The sequence below is a fragment of the Lagenorhynchus albirostris genome, chromosome 9, assembly GCF_949774975.1.
Source record: "Lagenorhynchus albirostris chromosome 9, mLagAlb1.1, whole genome shotgun sequence".
Lineage (NCBI taxonomy): Eukaryota > Metazoa > Chordata > Mammalia > Artiodactyla > Delphinidae > Lagenorhynchus > Lagenorhynchus albirostris.
The window spans coordinates 27522908-27544244 of NC_083103.1; the positions used below are offsets into that span (position 1 = coordinate 27522908).

The window sequence follows — 21337 nt, forward strand, 5'->3', positions numbered from 1 at the left end:
AGATGGGAGGTGCTGCTTTGGAGGAGCCAGAATGAGAGCCCAGGGCTCCTTCCACTGTGACATGAATTGTGTGTTACAGGAAGGGCTCCATTTCTTACATTCCAGGAACACCCCATGTGCATCAGGTGCTGTAGCATCAGAGGTTGCCCTGGACATTTGGATATTAGGAATTGAATGCAGATTGGTTCATTAATGTCATTTTTTAAATTGAGGTATAGTTGATGTATAATATTATATAAATTACAAGAGTGCAACATAGTGATTCACAATTTTTAAAGGTTATACTCTATTTAGAGTTATTATAAAATATTGGCTATATTCCCTGTGTTGTGCAATATATCCTTGTAGCTTATTTATTCTATACATAATAGTTTGTATCTCTTAATCCCCTACCCCTATCGTGCCCTTCACCCCACCTCTCTCCCCACTGGTAAGCACTTGTTTGTCCTCTGTATCTGTGAGTCTGTTTCTTATTTATGTTCACTAGTTTGTTTTATTTTTTAGATTCCACATGTAAGTGATATCATATAGTTTTGTCTTTCTCTGACTTATCTCATCTAGCATAATACCATCCATGGTGTTGCAAATGGCGAAATTTCATTCTTTTTATGGCTAAGTAGTATTACTGTGTGTGTGTGTGTGTGTGTGTGAGTGCATGTGTACATCACATCTCCTTTATTCATTCACCTATTGATGGACACTTAGGTTGCGTCCATATCTTAGCAATTGTAAACAATGCTGCTATGAACTATGAACATTGGGGTGCATGTATCATCAAACCATATCTTCACTCTGAGAACCTAGATTCTGGGGAGACCCAAATATGAATGAAGACCCAAATTAGGAATGTGGCAGTCCACAAGTAAACCCCGGATGACGCTTGTTACTAGGTCTAGAATGCCAAAACAGCGTAGACTGCAAACTTTATTGGAGCCTCTGGTGCATTGGAAAGAACATGGCTTTTGGACTTAGAACTGTGTCTGAACCCTGGTTCAGTTACTTACTAATTGTGAGACCCTGAGCGAGTTACTTTACCTCTCTGAGCCTCACCAGCATAAAGGTTGTGAAATAGCTGATTTGCAGATTAAATGCAACCACCTATGTAAAGATTCCTGGAACTTAATGGACAATGAGTAAATGCTGGCTTTCTTCCATGGACTTTTATTTACTTTTTGGTATTATTAGGGTCTGAAACTTTACAAATTTGGGGCACATATCAGCAATTTGAAAATGACAAGGGGTCACTTTAAGCTTCTCAGGTGACTTAAGGAAGATATCCGTTTCCAGCCTTTGGAAAAGAAAGGACCAGTTTGAAAACTTAGAAGGTTGAAATGCCATATCAGTATATGAGTGAGCAACTTCTTTTGAGCTGTCTTATTATGGGTTTATGTCATCATTAAGCATACAGCCCCTGAAAGAACCCTGTCCCGGACCAGGGCAGAAAACCTCGCTCTCCTTCCATCCCCACCTTTTCTGGTTCTCAGCATCCCTTTAGAACGTGTTCAGGGCGTAGAGCTGGGTGAGCCTTCTCAGAGCGTGGTGGTTTACTCCATAGGTACTGACGAGCCTTTTTCACAGGAAGACTAAAGCCTTCTGAGTGAGCTCCCTCATCTTAAAGGATGGAGAGTAAAACGTATCAAACAAAGTCTAAGAAGACTGATCCCCACCAGGAATTTTTTTCTACAGCTTATTCCTCTTGCAGAGGTATTAATTTTTAACAGGGGTATGGATCAGTATTTTTCCAGGTGTGAATTAATTCCTACTGCCACGTATTTATCGGTCTAAACAGTTTTTGTTCATACTGCTAGCTGTGTGGTTGAATGAATAATTAGTGCTCACATAGTGTTTTAAGAGCCTAACCTTCCTGGAAAGACAGTGCTGGTGTAAAAGGTCTTAACTATGAGGCTGTTACGGCACTGTTTAAGAAATTGGAAAGGCCCCAAATAAATATACTGTCCCTATGAAAAAAATGTGAGTTGAAGAAATAGGAGGCTAGGCCATTTCTTTTCATTCCTGTTTTCGTTTGATTTTTAGGATGACAGAAGCTCTGGATTGCAACATTCCTTAAAGTTTAGTTAGCCATCCAGTGCCTCTACGACAGTCCTTAACACAGGAGAGAAAGAGAGAGAGAGAGAGAGGTATTAAGAATGAGAGAGAATGAGAATGAATGAATTCATCCACTCTCAGCTTAATCATCTGAGTAGTATAAAGGATGTGTGGCCAGGCCACCTGTTACCACATGTATGGTCAGGATTGATTTTGCTGGTTGGGTGCTGGTTCTGCTTCCACTTGCACTGCAGTGCTTTTGTTCCTCTCAGCTAAGGGCCATTCATCAGGCAAGGCTGTATGTTCTCCTTTGATTGAACCTATATCCATCTATGCCTCAGTCCACATGTCAGACAGCTCCTCAGATATTCAAAGAGAATTGGGTGTTTTTCTTAGCTGTTGTCTCTTTTCCAGGTGAGTTTTCCCCCAGATTCTTTATTTGCACCTCATTTTGGGGGATGACAAGCAAAACTAAAGGAACTGCCGCAAGGTTTCCTCTGTTATTCATCCTAGTGCAGGTTTTCTATAGAGAAACAATATTTATTAAGAACAACTCAAGTCATGCCTGGAGAGAGTTTTCAATTTTTTAGAAATTATGCTGTACTTCAAAAGTAAGACATAGAGGCTTTGAATTCAGGATGAAACATTATCCAGGCCAGTGTCCTGTCTATGTTAGATTGGGGAAACTGAGGCACGGAGCCTCGTAGTTAGAGCATCAGTATGTCAGTCTCGAAGGGCAGAATGGATGGCAGATTAATGAATTCTGGATATGCCCAAAGGCTGTTCTGATCTGGGCAGGACTGTCCAGGTGAGGGATCTTTACCTTTGTGAGTGGGGAGCTCCCATATCTCATCATGTTAAGCCAGGCTGCTCTGCAAAGGGATGGCTTCCTGGGGGGAATAGCGATGCTTAATTGATTTTCACTGTTGATGAAGCACACAGCCATACCTTCTGATCACCTCCCATCCCATATGGGGAGGAAGGTGTAGGTTGTAGAAGCTGCCTTTTGGTATTAAAAAGAAGAAAAAAACAAGACGCTGGAGTAACCTAAGAATATACACTTAGCTTTTTTTTTTTTAACACCATGAAAACTAGTTTTATGGAAAACTGGTTTTCTGTTTTAAATGTATATTCTAATAATAAAATTAGAGCTATTGCCAAAACTCACTCCAAAGGGCAGCCTTTTATTTTTAAAGCATGAAGAGGGAAAGAGACAGAGAGAGATCATGTCCTTTATTTTCAGTAATAATGGTCCACAGTCTCTCCTAATTAGCCTTTTGAGAGGGTCACTGGCAAAGCTTTGGATCCCCTTGGGCAGAGCTGCTTGGTGGGACAGAACATTCCCAGCGCCTCCGAGGGGAGCGGGGTGGAGGATCTTAGGCTGGTTCCCAGGCCTGTTTGCTCTGGGCACCAGCCAAGCCCAGTTTGGCTTTTGCTCACCTGTCATTCCAGCAATATGTGGTGACGTTTCAAACTGCTAGAGTGGAAACAAGGTAAAAACTTCTTGGAGCATCTGGGAAATTTCATTTAGACAGAATGTCAGACCTTAGTCTCCAGTGTAAATACTAGAGGCTTTGCTCTGTCCAGTTATGCAATAGCATTTGGTGTGAAATTAAATCAGAGGCCAGTGAAAATCCGGGTAGGATCTAAATGTGATGAGTGCATTTGAGTTTCTCCCCGAAGTTAGGAAACGACATGCTTCTCCACCCTTTGGCCCCCGCAAGTACCTGGAAGAGGCCTCCGCAGTCTTGAATATGAATCCAGTGGTTACATGCTCTACCACAGAGTAAAAATACGGAGTTTATAGACCTTCTGATTTTTAAAAAACTAGTGCTTTAGAATCTGGCCTGCTACTGATTGTTTTAACTTGCCCGGCAACCTAACGCATATTCTCAAGTAAGCAAGTGAGAATTCAGCTTCTAGAAGGGTGAGCTGTGTATATTCAAAAGCCATCCTGTTCATTTTTCAGATACAGGATTTTTGAAAAAGAACAGGGTCACTTTCAGTCTATTGCCAACGCTTTTTATCTCTCAGAGATCAAATTATCAAATTTCAGGAAAACGTTTTTTTAAACTATCATGAATTTCAAAGGTCATCTTTACTCTCCTCAGCAGAAACATTAAACTTGTTAAAAAAAATTATAAATTTCACTCTAGTAAATTTTTTTTTCTTTTTTACCCCCCAACACATACCAGAAAATGCTTGGGGAAAACGTTTGCCTTCACTTCCTGCTATTCAGCACTGTGCATTGTTAAACTGGCTGTGTTTATACACATCATGGTTATGGCTGGAGCCCGGCTATTGTTGAAGGATGTTAGACAGCCATTTATCACAGTGCGCCAGTAAACCCATTGTAAAAAATGTCCTACTAGTTAAATGAGGCTTAGATTTAATGAGGCTGTAAGAATGGACCAGGTTTTTGTCATACTGTAAATAAGGTTCCTATAGCAATGTCATCAGGATGAAGGTGCAGATTCCTTTTGTTTTCAAGCGACAATAGTCTCCTTGCCAAGGTAAAAAGAAGCCCCTTCCTTTTTAAAGGAATCTTTTGAAGAAATTGTTGCTTGCTCAAAGGAATTCATGAAACAAAGGTGTGTGGCACGGAGACAAGATCTGGGATGACCTCTCTGGGAAAGGAATGACTCTTCCCTGACCTCTTTTGTGTCCTGCAGCAGCCGGGAGAGCACCGGAAGTTGCCTTGTTGACGCCAGTTCCATGCAAATGCCATTCAGATGCTGTCCTGGTCCCTCCTCAAGGAGGGCAAAGCCAGCCCCACAGAGAGCAACTCTGAGACTCCTGCCAACCTTTTAAGGGAGTAATCAAGTTAGACATAGTGGGAGGGCATCTGCCCTTTTTTGAGCCAAGTGGGGGAAGCTCAGGAGAGAAGAAGCAGTCTCCTTTGCTTGGTTTTATCAGTGCACAGTGAAATCTGCCATTTCAGAATCACAGTGCACACTGTAGAAAATGAGCAGAAATTTTGGCGCACTCAGTTTTCCCCATGGGAAGGGAAAATCAGTTATTTTCCTAATATCGGAGGAAACAAATTCAGTGAGAATGTCACCACGCAGCCAGAAGCAGGTGTGCAGGGTGTGGTGTTACTGGTGGGCTGCAGTACGCTATTTACAAAAATAGCCAGTCTTGAAATTGCCCTATTGAAGAGAAATTTGATTGTCTCAAATAAAATAAAGCGGTCTCCGTCTTCATTTTGTCACGGCCCCCGCAAAGCCTCAGTTCAAAGAGATGGGTTTTCAAGACGGCTAAATGAAAGGATGCCGGAGGGCCAATGGATAACAGAGGTGTCTCTTCCACCTCTGCAGGTCCCCACATCTTTCTGGACCTGCAATGCCTTCGAGGTGTGGAGCTTCTCAGACTGAGCCTGCAGCTGGGCAGGACAGTGCACCCCTTTAGTCTTGGACCCTCAATTCTCTTTTCAGTGAAGAGGTCGTCCTGGGGAACCCATTGCTTCTACTTTGGTGGTCACGAGAGGCTACATTTTAGCTGCTTATAGTTTAGCTTTTTATATTTATTTTGCTTGTATTTTATATTTATATGAAATATAAATATATACAAACATAAATCTATATTTAAATTTATTTTATATTTTTTTATATTTATTTGTTTCTGGGTAGAAGAAAAAAGTTCAGAGAGGTGTGTTCCCTCTCAGTGCCCACAGCAGAGAACTGGATTGATCGTGCAGCCTTGCAGGGAACGCCTGCTGACTCCACCACGGAGTCACACGTGGACAAGGGGGGCAGTCCGTTCCGGGCCTTCTCAGCCAGCAGGGTCTCTTCTACAAGGTTTCCATCTGCAGCAGCTTTCCCTGCCCAAATCCCTTCTTTCTCAGATTCCACTTTTGTTGTAAGTTTCCACCATCCTTTTTGCAGAGCAACGTAGAACAGTGTTGGCAAAGAAACATGGCAATTCTCTCTGAGCTCTTTTGTCCCAACAGTGGTTTTTATAGCCCCACTGCTAGACAAAATGTGTTTCTAGAGACATCTTAAGGCAAAACATCTTCATGCCAAACCCTCAGGACAAAAACTCCACTTGCCACATCTTCTTTATCCATTCATCTGCTGATGGACACTTAGGTTGCTTCCATGTCCTGGCTATTGTAAACAGAGCTGCAATGAACATTTTGGTACATGACTCTTTTTGAATTATGGTTTAGAAAGAGAAAAACAAATACTGTATGCTAACACATATATATGGAATCTAAGAAAAAAAAATGGTCATGAAGAACCTAGGGGCAAGACGGGAATAAAGACACAGACCTACTAGAGAATGGACTTGAGGATATGGGGAGGGGAAAGGGTAAGCTGTGACAAAGCGAGAGAGAGTCATGGACATATATACACTACCAAACGTAAAATAGATAGCTAGTGGGAAGCAGCCGCATAGCACAAGGAGATCAGTTCGGTGCTTTGTGACCACCTAGAGGGGTGGGATAGGGAGGGTGGGAGGGAGGCAGATGCAAGAGGGAAGAGGTATGGGAACATACGTATATGTATAACTGATTCACTTTGTTGTAAAGCAGAAACTAACACACCATTGTAAAGCAATTATACTCCAATAAAGATGTTAAAAAAAAAAAACTCCACTTGCCTATGTCCTAAGGGCATAAGTGATTTATTCACTCACAAATGTTTATTGAGTGCCTGCTAGGTGCCACGTATACTGTGCTAAGCCCTGGAGATACACAGGGCATCAGGCATGATGCCCACCTCTCAAGAGCTCACGCACAAGCCGGGTGATTCTTAAACTTCAGCGTGCCCGAGACATACTCTCCTCCAGAGGTGTGAATTCGTTGAGTTTGAGTGGGACCCAGGAGTCTTCATTTCTAAGGAGCATCACAGGTAATCCTGATGCAAGGATCACAAAAGAAACACTGATATAGTGAGGGGTGAGAACATTGAAACATCATTAATTACAATACTGCAGAAACTGCCTAAATGAAGGTCCTCACAGAGGGCTGTAGGAACAGAGGAGAAAGAAGGTGGTTGTGCTAAAGGTGGGCCGGCGCAGGTTTATGAACCCAAAGACAGGGTCGTGTTCAAGCCAGATCTTGAAAGATGACCCAGCCACGGCCACTTGGCAGTGCTAGAGAGGGAAGGCCTTCGGAACAGGAAATAGCAGAATCGAGGAGACTGAGGCGAAAGAGTAAAGGGCACAGAGAGGCCAAAGGAGTGGATGCAGGTGACGATTCTGTGTGGGGAGCTCACAGATTTGGGGTTTATTCCTAGATAATGAGAAGCCTGTAAAGAATTTAAAGCAGAGAAGTGAAACAGCCTGATTTCTGCTTTTATGCTGTAGTGACCAAGTGTGGTGGTTTTAGGCAACATTAAATGAACAGAAAGGGCAAAATGAGAAGAGGCAGGAAATGGGAACTGTCTCATGGCTCCATTCTACTTTCCCGTTCCTTTGAGGCAGGCTTAATTGGTGTGATTCCATTCTCAATTTAAGAAATCAAGGTTAAATGACTTGCCCGTGATTGCACTGAGTTACAGGGAGAGCGGGAACTAGGGCACAGGCCTCCTCCAAATCTCCAACTGGCTCTCTCCCTGCGGGCTGTCAGTCAGGGAGATGATAGAAAAAAACCCTCCCCCACGCCTTTAAATTCTGTGATAATGAGGCCCACTGCACAAAGCAATTGTATTCTTTTGAAAGTTCCTCTAACGTTATAGGAACACGCATGAAAATGGTAAAAGTTAAATGGACATTTGTGGTAATAGGCTTCTTTTAACATTAAAATAACATCTCCCATGGAGTATTGGGGAGGTTCCTGATAAGATTCTAAAGAGACTAAATTTCTGGCCCTAAAGTAAAGATTCCTCAGTAGCAAAGTCCCTGAATCAGTCCAGTTTAAATATGAGACATGGGGTATTAGGAATCCCCATTATCCATCATAACAAATGCTGCCTGATGACGAAGGGCCACCGCCTCCCCGTGAACTGCTACTTCACCCTGCGCGAGGGGCGGTTTGTGTTTCTGAGACCTGACAGCCAAGGTCCTTAGTCCTGAAGAGACAGCCTTTGTCACATCCAATTCCCAAATGTTATAAAAGAATCTAAAAGATGAAGAAAGGAAGCCAAAAAGGAGAAAGAAACAAGGGGTGAGATATAGCTTCCCATTGTGTCAGTGCTGGAAAGTAACTTATAGATTCGTTGTCATCAGGGTCCCCGTCCACTCTTGGCCGGGAAGAAGCAGAGCCCAGAGAGAGTAAGTGATTCACTCAGACCCCGCAGCTCGTCGGCGGTGAGGCTGGGACAAAGAAGCCAGGTGGCTCTTGCACCCCAGTAACCTGCTGCTCTCCTGTCTCCTTATCCTGTGCCGCCCACAGATTGTTTTCCAAAGATCCACTAGGATAGTTTCTGAATCCTTGAAATGCAAAAACTAAAATGATACTGGGAACCAGAGAGCCTCTTCACTACTGCTTACCAGCTGTGTGGCCCCAAACCAGGCCTTCCCTGAGACTGTTACCTCTTCTGAAAAAAGAGGCTAATATTCTCTTTTCTCTCTCTACAGAGTTTCTCTGAGGGTGAAACGTGTCGTTTTATGTGGACGTTCTTTGCAAACTGAAAAACTCCATTAAGACATATGACATTAAACTCTTGGCTGTAAAACCTGGGTGCAGGACAGGACGCAAGGAAGTTCACATATGTAGCTTATATTTTTCTGGGTCTGTTTCCTGGATGTTTTAGAAGCACCTGGGCGTGACCCTGTTGCTCATCCTAGGAATCCAGGCTTCAGAGTCAGACCCAGCTGATGTCAAACCCCAGCTCCCCCATTTGCCCCCTGCTGGCCATTGCCAGCTTACCTCACCCCTTCAGAGCTCAGATCTTCATCTGTAAAATGGGACCAATAACAGCGTTTCATTTATAAGATAGTTACGAGCATCCATGAGATATGTGCAAATTACTTTGCGTAACCTGAATTATAAGAACAATCTAACACCTATGATTACTAATATAGCTTCAGTCGTTATATTTATTATTTATTCTGTTCTAGACAAGGAGTGAGACTGTAGAGCTTCTTAAAGGCAGTGTCAAGGCTCTTTTGGTAACTGAATCCCTAGGTTCTAACAAGGGCTGGCAATATTATTAGATGCCCAATGCATATTTTGAAGTGAAGAAATGAATTCATATTCAAACACAGATTCATGGTATTCTGATTAATTTTATTTTCAGCTGAACTTAGGGATGTACACTCATTCATTCATTCTGCAAACATTTATTGAACACCTACTATGTGCCAGGCTGTGTGCTTGGCAATGGATATATATTAGGCATAAAATAGACCACAAATCCTGCTGTGGTGACCTTAAAATCTAGTAGGGGAGACTAAAGAACAAGCAAGTAAACAGGTGAGTAAAACAAATACATCCAGTTTTGAATTAGAATAAGTGATAAGGAAGAAACATAGAAGGGGGGGGGTTAAAAAATCAGGGGAATACATTCAAAAAACAAAAGACTTAACCCTTTGCATTTCTCCCTTGTTGATGAAAGTTGTCTAAAATGGTTTAGTCCATGTTCTAGTCATAGATCAGCTTGGACACATAGCAGTAGCCTCCGTAAAGGCTGTTACAAGAATCAATGTGATAAAGCTGTAAACCTTTTGGGCACATCGTGATCCTCTGTGGAGCCCAGGAAACCATCAGAATCCTGGTCCCCTTCCCAGAGGTCGAGAATGGGGCTGCCCTGTAGGGGCCTGGCATCTGTGCCAGGTTTATGGAACTCCTCAGGTGCAACTGCTGTGCCCTTAAGTCTCAGAGCCCTGCTCGTTCCGGGAGCTGTTGATTCCTTTGCTGGCTGACGCCTCTGAACACTGTGGCTGCTTCCTCAGCAACAGAGATGTTGCTGCAGAAAGAATAAGATGGGGTTCAATGTGAGTGATGTGAAGATATTATCTAGTTTTCTGATGGAAATCCTGTTATGAAAATGGTGCCCTTGTGATGAGTGCCCTCCTTCTCCCCACCAAATGATGCTCATTCACCTCTGAAAATATACCCCCTCTGTAGTAAGTGGTGAGAGCAGACAGGGAACTCTTAAGCCAGAACTCCCCTCTGAAAATGCCCCTGAATGGGCTTTAAGTCTGTAAAAAGCCCTGAAATTGTATGTTAATTCTGTGTCTTTGGTGTAAACGTGAATTTTCCCTTTTGAAGGTCTGTGGCCTTCATCACATTCTTAAGGGAGGCTGCTCTCCAAAATAAGCCCAGCAAGTAGGGGTGACCTCTCGTGCGTCTTGGCATCACAGCCTCCAGCCCAGGACTAGCGCAGACCAGCCTGTGGAGAAATATGGCTGAATGAAGTAAAGTTTCATTTCAAGTATATGTACAATGGAAGATAACTCAGCCATAAAAACAAATGAAATTCTGCCATTTGCAACAATGTGGATGGACCTAGAGAATATTATCCTTAGTGAAATTCGTCAAAGACAAATACTGTATGATATCACTTATATGTGGAATCTAAAAATACAAATGAATACATATGCAAAACAGAAACAGGCTCACAGGTATAGAAACAAACTTGTGGTTACCGAAGGTGAGAGGGAAGGGGGGAGGGACAAATTGGGTGTATGGGATTAAGAGATGCAAGCTACTATGTATAGATAAGCAACAAGAATACATTGTAGAGCACAGGGAATTGTAGGCATTATCTTGCAATAATTTATAGTAAAGTATAATCTGCAAAAATACTGAATCACTATGCTGTACACCTGAAACGAATATAATATTGTCAATCAACTATACTTCAATTTAAAAAAAAAAAAAGACTCATTTTCAAGCAAACCCTTTCAGCTATCAGCAAAGGGCAGGATCTGCACTCTGCCTTTTCTCCCTGGCCCCTGCCTAACTGCACACGCCTCTTGGCCGTGCCACCCTCTTTGATATGTCCCTCTGAGCCCGGCTTCCTATTTATTAGCTATCAATATCCACCAAGTGCTGGCTCTTGTCAGTCTAATTTCGAGTTGCTGCTGCCGCTTGACACCCCGCACTTTATCAACCACACACTGCTTGGCTCCCATAAGCACTGATCTCAGCGTTGCGAATAAACAGCAACACCAAGGCCATATTTTCTGGTCCCTGTCAGGCCTCTGCTTTCCTGGGTGAAATACAAGTCCTATTAACATGCTTCTCCTCATTGCCTCTGACAGTTTGATTAATTAGGCCTCCTCTTTGGGTGACCTCTGTACTAACACGACAAGGAGGTGAATATAAAATGAATTGTTTGCCCACATAATGGGCTACTGTGGGTTTGGGATTTTTATCAAATCAGTCAAAAGTTCCGAACTTGTTTGAGATTCCATGGCGAGCAGCAGCTCAGGAGGATGGCTTCTGGTCCACTGGGCTCTGTCACTTAGAGATGGGACTTGATGCCATTTGCTCCAGGCCAGGGAGAACCCTACCTGACAAACAGCACACTGTCTGCCCAGGTCATAGAGTACCGATCTAATGTTCTTTAAATGCTATCAAATAAAATGACCTTTTGTTTTCAACAGCTTTTCTCTACCTCTGTCTCTCCCTCCCCGCTGGAAAACACAAATATGTTAAGTTTGTTGCTGCTTTGCCTCACAGAATGCTAATGCAGGACCATTAGGAAAGAGCACTTGAGTTAAATGTCCACCGTTTCATCATCACTCGCTGTTTTCAGGGAAATCAGTAACTTGGACAGGAAAAGTCGTTTTAGACTGAAGCGTAGCATGGGGGTGCTCCAGCAGTCTTGGCAAATAAGTTGGCCTGCTTGTTTTCCATCACGGGAGGGCGGAGGGGGGTGGAGTCGAGGGATTCTCCTCGCTGCCTGTGCTGGGAAGCACTTCCTGAGCCAGGGAATGGCTTGCGAAGCCACTGATCAGATTGAAATGTAAGCGGGGCTCTCTAACTGCTTTGCTGAGCAGGCTCTGTAGATGTTTTAAATCCTGCCTTCAAGGAAGAGTGGAACAGCTAGGGGAGAGTATGGAGGCTGCAGGAGGGAAGCAAACAGGGACAAAGATGCCAGCAGATGGAAAGGTGTCTGTTTCTTCTGCATACTTACACTGTTTTTTTTCTTTCCTTTGCAGTGAGTTAATTTATTCTTTTTGAAGTCACAGCCTGTAACAGCTAGCACTTTTAAAAATACGCTGCTCCATTACAATGTCTTCCAGAGAAAAATAGTTTAGTGATGCTGAGATCCAGCCAGTGAATACCTAGCACAGAGCTCAGCGCTTGCTAGGTGCTCAATAAATGGTTGTCGGGTTGAACTGAACTGAATCTTTGCACAGGATGAATTTCTAGAGGGTGAGATGCTAGGAGCAGGGAGTAGGAGAGGGAACTTGCCAGTATTCTCTAGCATATTCCCTTTTCTGTACACAGTTGGAATTCCCAGGGCCAGGGAGGAACCACCTTTAACCTTGACCTCAAAGCTATTCATTGTGTGGCAATCCAAATTTGGGCTGGGTTAACAACAGCTCTTTGCAACCAGCTTAGTGAAATACTGGGTGGTCCCTGGAGAAATGATTGTACTAGTAGCAAATGGGATACTCAAGAAGGTGCATATCCTTCGACCATCATTTTAGAGATGATAACATTGACGCTAGGGAAGGGAGAAATTGCTGGATTAAAGGTTACATTAATTCAAGCAGATATTTGTACATCCATGTTCAGAGCAGCATTATTCACAATAACCAAAGGGGGGAGGCAAGCCAAGTGTCCATCAACAGGTGAATGGATAAACAAAATGTACGTACCTAAATGGAATATTATTCAGCCTTAAAAAGGAAGGACATTCTGACACCTGCTACAACATAGATAAAACTTGAAAATATTACGCTAAGTGAAATAAGCCAGACACAAAAGGATGAAGATTCTATGATTCTGTTTAGATGAAGTACTTAGAGTAATCAAATTCATAGAAACAGAAAGTAGAATGGTGGTTGCCAGGGGTGGGGGGAGGGGGGATGGGGAGTTACTATTCGATGGGTACAGACTTCCAGTTGGGGAAGGTAAAAATGTTCTAAGGTGGAAGGTGGTGAAGGTTGTACAACGATATGAATGTACTTAATGCCACCAAACTCTACTCTTACGACTGGTTAAAATGGTACATTTTATGTTAGGTATATTTTACCATAATAAAAAAAAGGTTACACTAACTAGTGACAGATTGGACTGGAACTCAGGTCCCGGGTCCCCTGATTCCTAGTCCAGTAGTGGAAAGGAAAGATCTTTGCCTAGGGGTCAGAAAGTGTGGATGCTAGGTCCACGTATTAGTCAGAGGTCTTCTGACAGATCACGTCAGCCCTTTGAGACTTATTTCCTATCTATGATGTGCAAGGGTTGGACAGTATTCCCATTATGCCAGCCTTACACATCCAGGGTACTTACTCATCTACTGGTTCTCCTGTGGATATTTTAATGAGGCCAGCCTGGTTTTTTGCTCTCTGTATTTTCTCTTTGTCACAGGTCATTCAGGCAATGACTGAACACCTAGACTAGGTGTTGGCAAGGGAAAAGAGTGGAAGAAAAAACAAAAGCTTTAAAGGGATTGTTCATCTCCCCCAAACTTAATTTCACAGCTCCCGAAGAGAAAAAAAAAACATGAGTGCAGTTGCTGTCAAGAAATTGCTGTGTGTCCTGTTCTTTCGTCCCAATGTGGGTGGTCACTGACTCCCAGAAATCCTGACAAATACAGTCAGAGGACATGGTGAAATTTATTTGATTAAGGCGGTACAGGGGCTGGTTCCATGTCATACACAGTTATAGGGATTTAAGAACTTAATGTTGTCATGAGCGCATCTGAGATTGTTTAATGTTTTGGTACATTACTGAATAATTTAAGCATTTTTAGACTAGAATAAATTAAACAAGTGGGAAAAATCAAAATAAAACCAAAAGGAAAAGTGGAATGGAGCAAGATTACAATAAATGTCTTTTTTAAAGTGAGTTAATTTGTTTATTCTTGTTAAATCTTAACGTGTAACATTACCTGGCATCACAGTAAATGTGCATTTTATTTCTTATGTCAGCCCTGAGGTGAGTTTATCTGGCATGCTTATTTTAAACAGATTTAGCCATCATGGAAGTTAGGTCATCTTGGAAGAATGTGTTCCGTCTTAAAAAAAAAAAAGAAAAGGATGACATTTTGTATGTTTGAGACTAATTCAGAAACCACTGTTAATTTCCAGTCTTGTTATGGACTACTTCTTCAACACAGCAAGTGCATTTGATATGTTTGAAGCACTTTGTGAGACAAGCAAAACAATTTGGATCAATTGAAAGTGACAGCCCTGCCCCAGCACATGGCTTTATTTTCATTAGGTTAGAATGCAGGTGGAATGCAAATCACGCCTCTCATCGGTCGCCTCTCTCAGTTTCATATGTTCTACCTTCCTGTGCTGTAAGGGCAAAGTTTTCACCTAACATTAGGATTCCATCCTGTTTGGTTTCTTTTCGACTCTCCCAGCCGTTTGGTTTTGTTACTTGCTTTTGAACTCATTACCAAAAGCTTTAATCAATTTCCATTCCAAGTAATTGCTTTTGCTTTAACTCTCACAAGATGGCAAGAACACAAACACGTTTATTTGGCTTTGAAAGGAGTGCTTCTTCCCGAAAATTTTGTGTCCCTTAGCAACTTGCATTCATCCACATATCATATGTCGACTGAGAGCTGTACACGGTTCCGAGCACCTGGGTGGGCGGGAGAAACATAAGGTGGGCTCATCCCTGCTTAAGATGAGTTTTTTATTTAGTTAGGCAGTCTGCCTTCTGGTGAGAAATGTCACTGATTCGTAGTGTTTTCAAGCAGACAGAATTCCATCCATCTAGTTACTGGTCATTCTCTTGAGACAAAAGATCCCTGAGGAGGGGTCTACTATTGATTAACCCCAACTGCATGCAAAGCGTGCCTTTCCACTGTCCCTTGTCACCTCTGGGAAACACTTGGCCTCTCTCTCGCCTGTCTCCTTTCACTCTGTCTCTCCTCCACCTTCTCTCTTTCCCTCCCACCTCCTGCCTCTTCTCCCTCCAGCACTCCCCTCCCACAACGTGAAAGGAGCTCATTGAGACAAGACACCGACCCTGAAGTCAAGCAGACCCGAGCTTGACTACCACCCATGCCGCATGACCTTGGACAGGTTATTCAACTTTGCTCAATCTCAGATGCCTCAGGTGAAAGCAGAGATGGTACAGATACTGAGAAGTCGTTCTCATAAGCTCCAGCATGTAAAGGAGTCTGCCTAGTGCCTGAGACAGAGGAAGCTCTCACTAGTGTTAACTACTTTTACTGTCTTCTCATCGTAAATGCCGTTTCTGTTTTATGACTTTTTAAAATATATTATTTCCTGCTAGATCCCCAGCAGAGTGGATGCAGAAGCAGGTGTGGAGGACTGGCTTCAGGAGTCTGTGTGTCTGTGAGCAAAGGGTTGTATTAATATGGCATCTGAGGAGTTTCTCATGTGATGGATCCAAAGCAGATTAGAATCAAAGATTAATAATAATAACTATTTTTTTTTAAAAAGAAGAGCCCCATTGGATAGTCTGCTGAATTATCCCCTTGCATGTGATGGTCTGGGACTCTCCCAGCGGAGGTGGTCATCTCAGTCTCTACACACAGTGTAGAGTAACTTTTGTTGTGTGACTGAATGAGTGAAGTAATGAGTGAATGCCAACACTTTTCACATTGTTTTTAAATATTTTCATATCTGTTTCCCTTATCAGACCATGAAATTGGTCATATTCAGAGCAGTGTCTGTCTCTTCCCCTTTCCCTGCTGCCCCGACATAGTATGCAATCAGCCAGTGTTTCTTTGTTGCTTTGTAGGCTCTTCCTATCAGAGACAACTCTCCAAACACAACTTCATTCGACTAAGTTCCCGCACATCATACGTCTTAATTAGTTGCACTCTGTTTCTTTTTTCTCTAAAACACCCCTGAAGTATTTCTGTCTCAAGGCTACTCTTTTTAGTTTTCTCCCCTTCTAGAGTCTCAGAGTTTGCTTCTTAAGCTGCCGTGCTTGAGGGTCTTCAGATTCTTCCCACTTCCTTCCACAGCTTCCCAACAATTCTTATATTTCTACTGAAACCAGGTAACCTCGACCATGTATGAACTGCTCTCTTCTTGCCATCTTGAAACAACTTATTCCACAGAGCCAGAGATCAACAAACGGAAATACTTGTGTAACGTCTACTAGGCACCAGGCACTGGACTAGGCTGTGAAGATACAGTAGTAAACGGGATCTGCCTCATGGGACTTAAGTCTCTAGTAATGGAGCCATTCAAGAGTGATTGAATTGCACTCTGAATGTTGCAGAGTGCTAAGTTGGCAATAGGAGGGCAGCCTAGCCTAGCCTGAGGGAGGGTCTCTGAAGACTGCCATGTTCCCATTGGGTCTCAGGAATGGGGAAACATGCAAAAAAAGAAAGGGAACAAAGAAAATACAGACCATGGTACTGGAGAAGCATGTGGGGACCAAAGCTTTAGAAATGTTTCCTACTTTCATAGTTGGGATTGAACTAAAAGACAAAGTGGAAGCGCAACATGAGACTGAACCACAGACTCACAGATGTGTTGCCAGGCTCCTGGAAGGAGGGGGCATTTTTTTTTGGAGGCCTAATTAAGCTATTACCGCAAGATTAGAGTCGACTGTAAGTACTTCATACATTACAGATGTTTCTAAAAGTGATTGGTTTCATAGAGAGGGTGGTGGCAGATGTTTTACAAAACTACGATCTCTCACTTGTTCCACTTCTGATTCCCACATGGAACAGATGGTCTTGATTGTCTCATGGTCAACCCAGAAGTATGAAAGTCTAGGAAGATTAGAAGGAGCATAAACTGCTACTTAAATCTTTTCTCAGCAGCATTGGAAAGCATGTGTTTCTAGTAATAACTCCTGGGAACTATTTGGTCAGTAACTGCTTCAGCTGTCATTAAAAGGGCATTTCCGAGCTTCCCTGGTGGCGCAGTGGTTGGGAGTCTGCCTACTGATGCAGGGGGACGTGGGTTCGTGCCCCAGTCCGGGAGGATCCCACATGCCGCGGAGCGGCTGGGCCCGTGAGCCATGGCCGCTGAGCCTGTGCATCCGGAGCCTGTGCTCCGCAACGGGAGAGGCCGTGACAGTGAGAGGCCCGCATACCGCACAAAAAAAAAAAAAAGTTATGCTCTTACCTTCCATACTAAACTCCCCTCCTTATGACATCACAAAAACAGGTTCTAAATTACAAAGGTATATCCAAATAGGATGTAGTACTATCTGAGGAAATTCCCTTGTACTTGGCTGTAGGAAGCAGTTCAGGAGGGAAAGCGTGTATTATATAACAAGCTTACCATTTCCTCTTATCCTCTCTACTCCTACTTCTGTACTATGTCCTAGGGCCCCACCTATTCACCTCTTCTCCTTTGGCAGTGACTGGGATTTCTAAGGCACCACGGTTGAAAGAGATCGCCTTTTTCTGGAAGTTACCAAAATCCACCAGCAGTCTATTGAATGTAACAGTGACGCTGCAAATGTGCCCGAAACGTCAAACATCGAAGCATTGGGATGCTGTCGACTTGGATTTACAATAGGAGCCTAGAGTTGCAGCAAATGCAGACTATTTCTTAATAAAAAATAACCCCTTGTACATTCATTTATATTTTTCTTCCTAAGTGGAGTAAAACTAGCCCTAGGGTCAAGTTTGAAATTATTTTCATAATTTTGGGTAATTAAGACACTTCCCAGATCTCATTAGCAAAAGCCCAAAATAGAATAATTGCCATATAATTAGTGATTGGCAAAACCTTTAGAGGTTTAGGAAGTTTGTTCTTCTCTGAATCTGGAAGTACAAGCGCCTAACCTGAGTTTATCTGTGCCTGGGATATCTCAGAACCAGACAGTATCCCTTTCTGCATTTATTTGTTTTAGTCTTCTTGACTTGTTCTACCAAACCCCTTATCCTTCTATGATTCCTTGGACACATTTTGTCATTTTTTACTGAAATCTATCTCTCTTGCTGGAGTTCTGTTCCTTAACAACTGGTTAGTGTGTTCCTTCTTTGTGTCTAACACCGGTCAGAAGGCTACAGGATTACAAGAAGGGGGAGATGCTGTCCCTGCCCTCAGGGAGCTTCCAGCCTGGGTAAGGAGATAGGACTGCATGGTAACAGCTCAAGAAAGACAGGATGACAGATCTTTCCACCAAGGCTGCTGTGCTCTGACGTTTAGAGTTGGAGCATCCTACTTTTCTCTAGCGTTCTAGATGCTTCTCAGGGCTGCCCTGGTTATTGCTGTTGATCTCACACTAACTCTTAACTGGCAGTGCAGGTAGGACACAGATGAACACTGTTTTATACCTGGAGAAGCTGAAGCACAAGGGAAAACGGTAATTGCTCCAAAGTCACACAGTTATCTATGGGTTGAGGGAAAAAAAAAAACAAAAAACTAGTCTCCTGCCCTCTGGCCGCACCTGTTTCTTCTGGGATGCAGGGCACATGGCACATGGTTCCCTAGCGTCTCACCCCTTTATCTTGTCAGGAGGAAGAGCGTGAACTTTGAAGTCGGGCAGGTCTGCGTCCAAATCCCAGCTCAGCTGCTTGGCTGTGACTAGTCGGCCAGTGACTTAAACTTTCTTCATATATATCTTGAGACTATAATTCCTACCTCGCAGAACTCTTAGAAGGATTAAAGAGAGGACAAATGTAGAAAGCACCTAATAGATGCTTAATAAAAGGAAGCTGCCATATTTATCCTGCAACTAGAGCTCATCACTCCACACATAACTTGCACCACTTACTTCTTCCCAAGCCTGTCTCCTTTACCAGACCATGAATTCCTTAAGAATAAGAGCCATTTGTTGGCCATCTGTGACACATAGCAGGACTCGATACATCTTATTCATTTAACAAACACCTAACACTTAATGTGTGTCGGGCACCATTCTGTTTTACGTATTTGAACTAAGCTTCCTAATAATAGGTATAAAAACTATTATTTCGATTTTACAGATGAAGAAACTGAGGCATGAGGAGGTGTACCAGAGTTCACCCAGCTAACCAGTGGCGGAACAAAGATTCAAACCCAGTTGTGTAGCTCCAGAGTCCGTGCTCTCCCCCATCGTGTGCTGCTGTCAGATGGACTGCGTGGCCAGGCCTGTCAGCTCTGCCACATTCCTGTTCCTTGACCCCAGAGGCCCATTTTGTTAACAAGTCAGAGATTCTCCCATGAGGTCAGATTCCCTCAAACTGCCTCCCTCTTACTGCCCTTGATCACTTGATTTTGATCTCTTGATCTTGAAGTCTCAAGTAAAGATGACAGCTGAACCGCAGGCCTGAATTTCAGTGCAAAATCTGGAGGTGTTTTGAATAGAGGGAGGTTCTCATAGGCCAGCTGGGTCGAGGAAGGCTAGGACTGGGTCTAGAATTCAAGTGAGTGTTATCGGGAAGAGCCCCAGGTCACGTAGCCCAGATAACAAGGCAGGTTCTCATTCTTCTGCAAGGAAAGGACTTCCTTAGAAACAGAGGGCAGTCCCCTCCAAGCACCCTCGGAAAGGACTGCTCCATTCTAGGGTTGGAATGTGATGGAGAAGAGAGAATTTTTCAGATCTCACTTAAGAGAAAGTGGCAAAAAACGATTCCATCTCTTGGTTCCCAGTGGAGCTTCCGTCTCAGGTAAGGTGTGCAATCATTTGCAAAGGTTTGTGGGCAGTTTAACAGAATCATAGAAAAGCTTGAATGAACAGGGAGAGGAACATATTAAAGCAAACATAAAGTAGTAAAGACAAGATTCATCATGAGTTGCGGGTAGGTGACTCAGTGTTTAGGCCTGGTTTTTTATTTCATCCCAACGTTGGGAGCCCAGCAACTCTGAGGTAGGCCTGGTGATGACAGTATCCATTAAAGTTCATTTCCTGATAGAGGCCACTTAAATCTGATCGTTGTTTTAATTTCCTCCAGCTTAAATAGAGGAAGTTCTCTGCACCTTCCACAGCCAGCCCAGGCGGTCTCAGAAAGGTGATATCCATCATGGCCTTGACCATCCAGAGATGACCGTCATGGCCACTCTCTGTAGGCAGAAGGTGACCTCGTTATTTATTGCTGGAACATAGATGTTGCCTGGTTTGGGAAATATAGGTACTCACCTTAAAAGGCTGAAGGTACTTGACTTCTTAATTCAGAAATCTCTTTCTGTTACTCAGCATAGGTCCAAATCCATATAGATCTTAACGGGGAAAAGCTGGTCCCTAGTAGCGTGCAGAATAACTATTGAGGTAAGAACCAGAATTTCTGAATTAGATATCCTCGTTTTGTTGTTGGAAGAACGAATATAAATACAGACTAAAACATCAAAGCAGGAGAGAAAAATCTCCCGATAATACTAGCAAACACAAGGTTTTTGAAATACCAGGCCCTGTTGGAGTATTTCACCTACAGGAATCTTGTGAGGTCGGTTCTTGTTGGTATCTGCATATTTACAAGTGAGGAAGCTGATGTTCAGAGAGGTGAAAGAAGCTGACAGCCAGGATTTGGATGAAGGAGGCCTGCCACAGAAGCCAGCTCTTTCCCACAACACCAGTAGGTCTCAGAACCCACAGAACAAGCAGCAGCCCCTGCGACCTTGTTGGAAAATGCACATTCTCAGGCCCCACCCTAGACCCCTGCTAAACTTTGAAATGGGCCTTTCAGGCGATTCTGACGCACCCTAAAGTTTGAAAACCACTGCACGACACCGTGCTCCCTCTCCAGACTTTTTTCTTGCGTTCCATAAATCATTCTCAAGTATCTAATAAGGGGCAGGCACTGTTGGAAATACAGCAAAGACAGAAATGCCTCCCCTGATAGAGCTGACAGCTTAAGAGAATGAGACAGACGCGAAAGAAAATTAAGTAATTGATACACCAAGCTCTGTGCTCTCAGGTTGGCAGATTACATTGTCAGACGGTGAAAAAAATATGCTGAACCTCAGCCCTCTACCCACTGGTGGGCAGATGAAGGAATGGCTACATACAAGGGTATGGCAGCTGACCTCAGGTGACACAACTGTTTCTCATTCAGAGGCAGGTTTAAAACCCAGGTCTCTTGGTCCCTGCCTGGAGTGTTTTGCTACAGTGCCATGCTGGACATGCTTTCCTGTGCTCCCCTGTCCTGTTATCTTGTCAGGAGAAAAACATGAAGTTTATAGACAGACTGACTTGAGACCGAATCCCTTCTCTGCCATCTACAGATTGATCCCACATGGATTAACATGGGGACTTTGACAGTTGTTGGTAAAGCTGGAAATTCAAACCCCCAGTTACTTCTAGCTCACAAAACCCAGAGAAACTCCAGTCTAGGGAAGAGAAAGGAATGAT

The 21337-nt window shown here is 43.2% G+C and overlaps 1 protein-coding gene across 2 annotated transcripts in view; it reads left to right on the forward strand.

Annotated features, from left to right (window-relative positions):
• MPPED2 (metallophosphoesterase domain containing 2) overlaps positions 1–21337 on the forward strand; it is a 181777-nt gene that overhangs the window by 133276 nt on the left and 27164 nt on the right. The window lies entirely within an intron of this gene.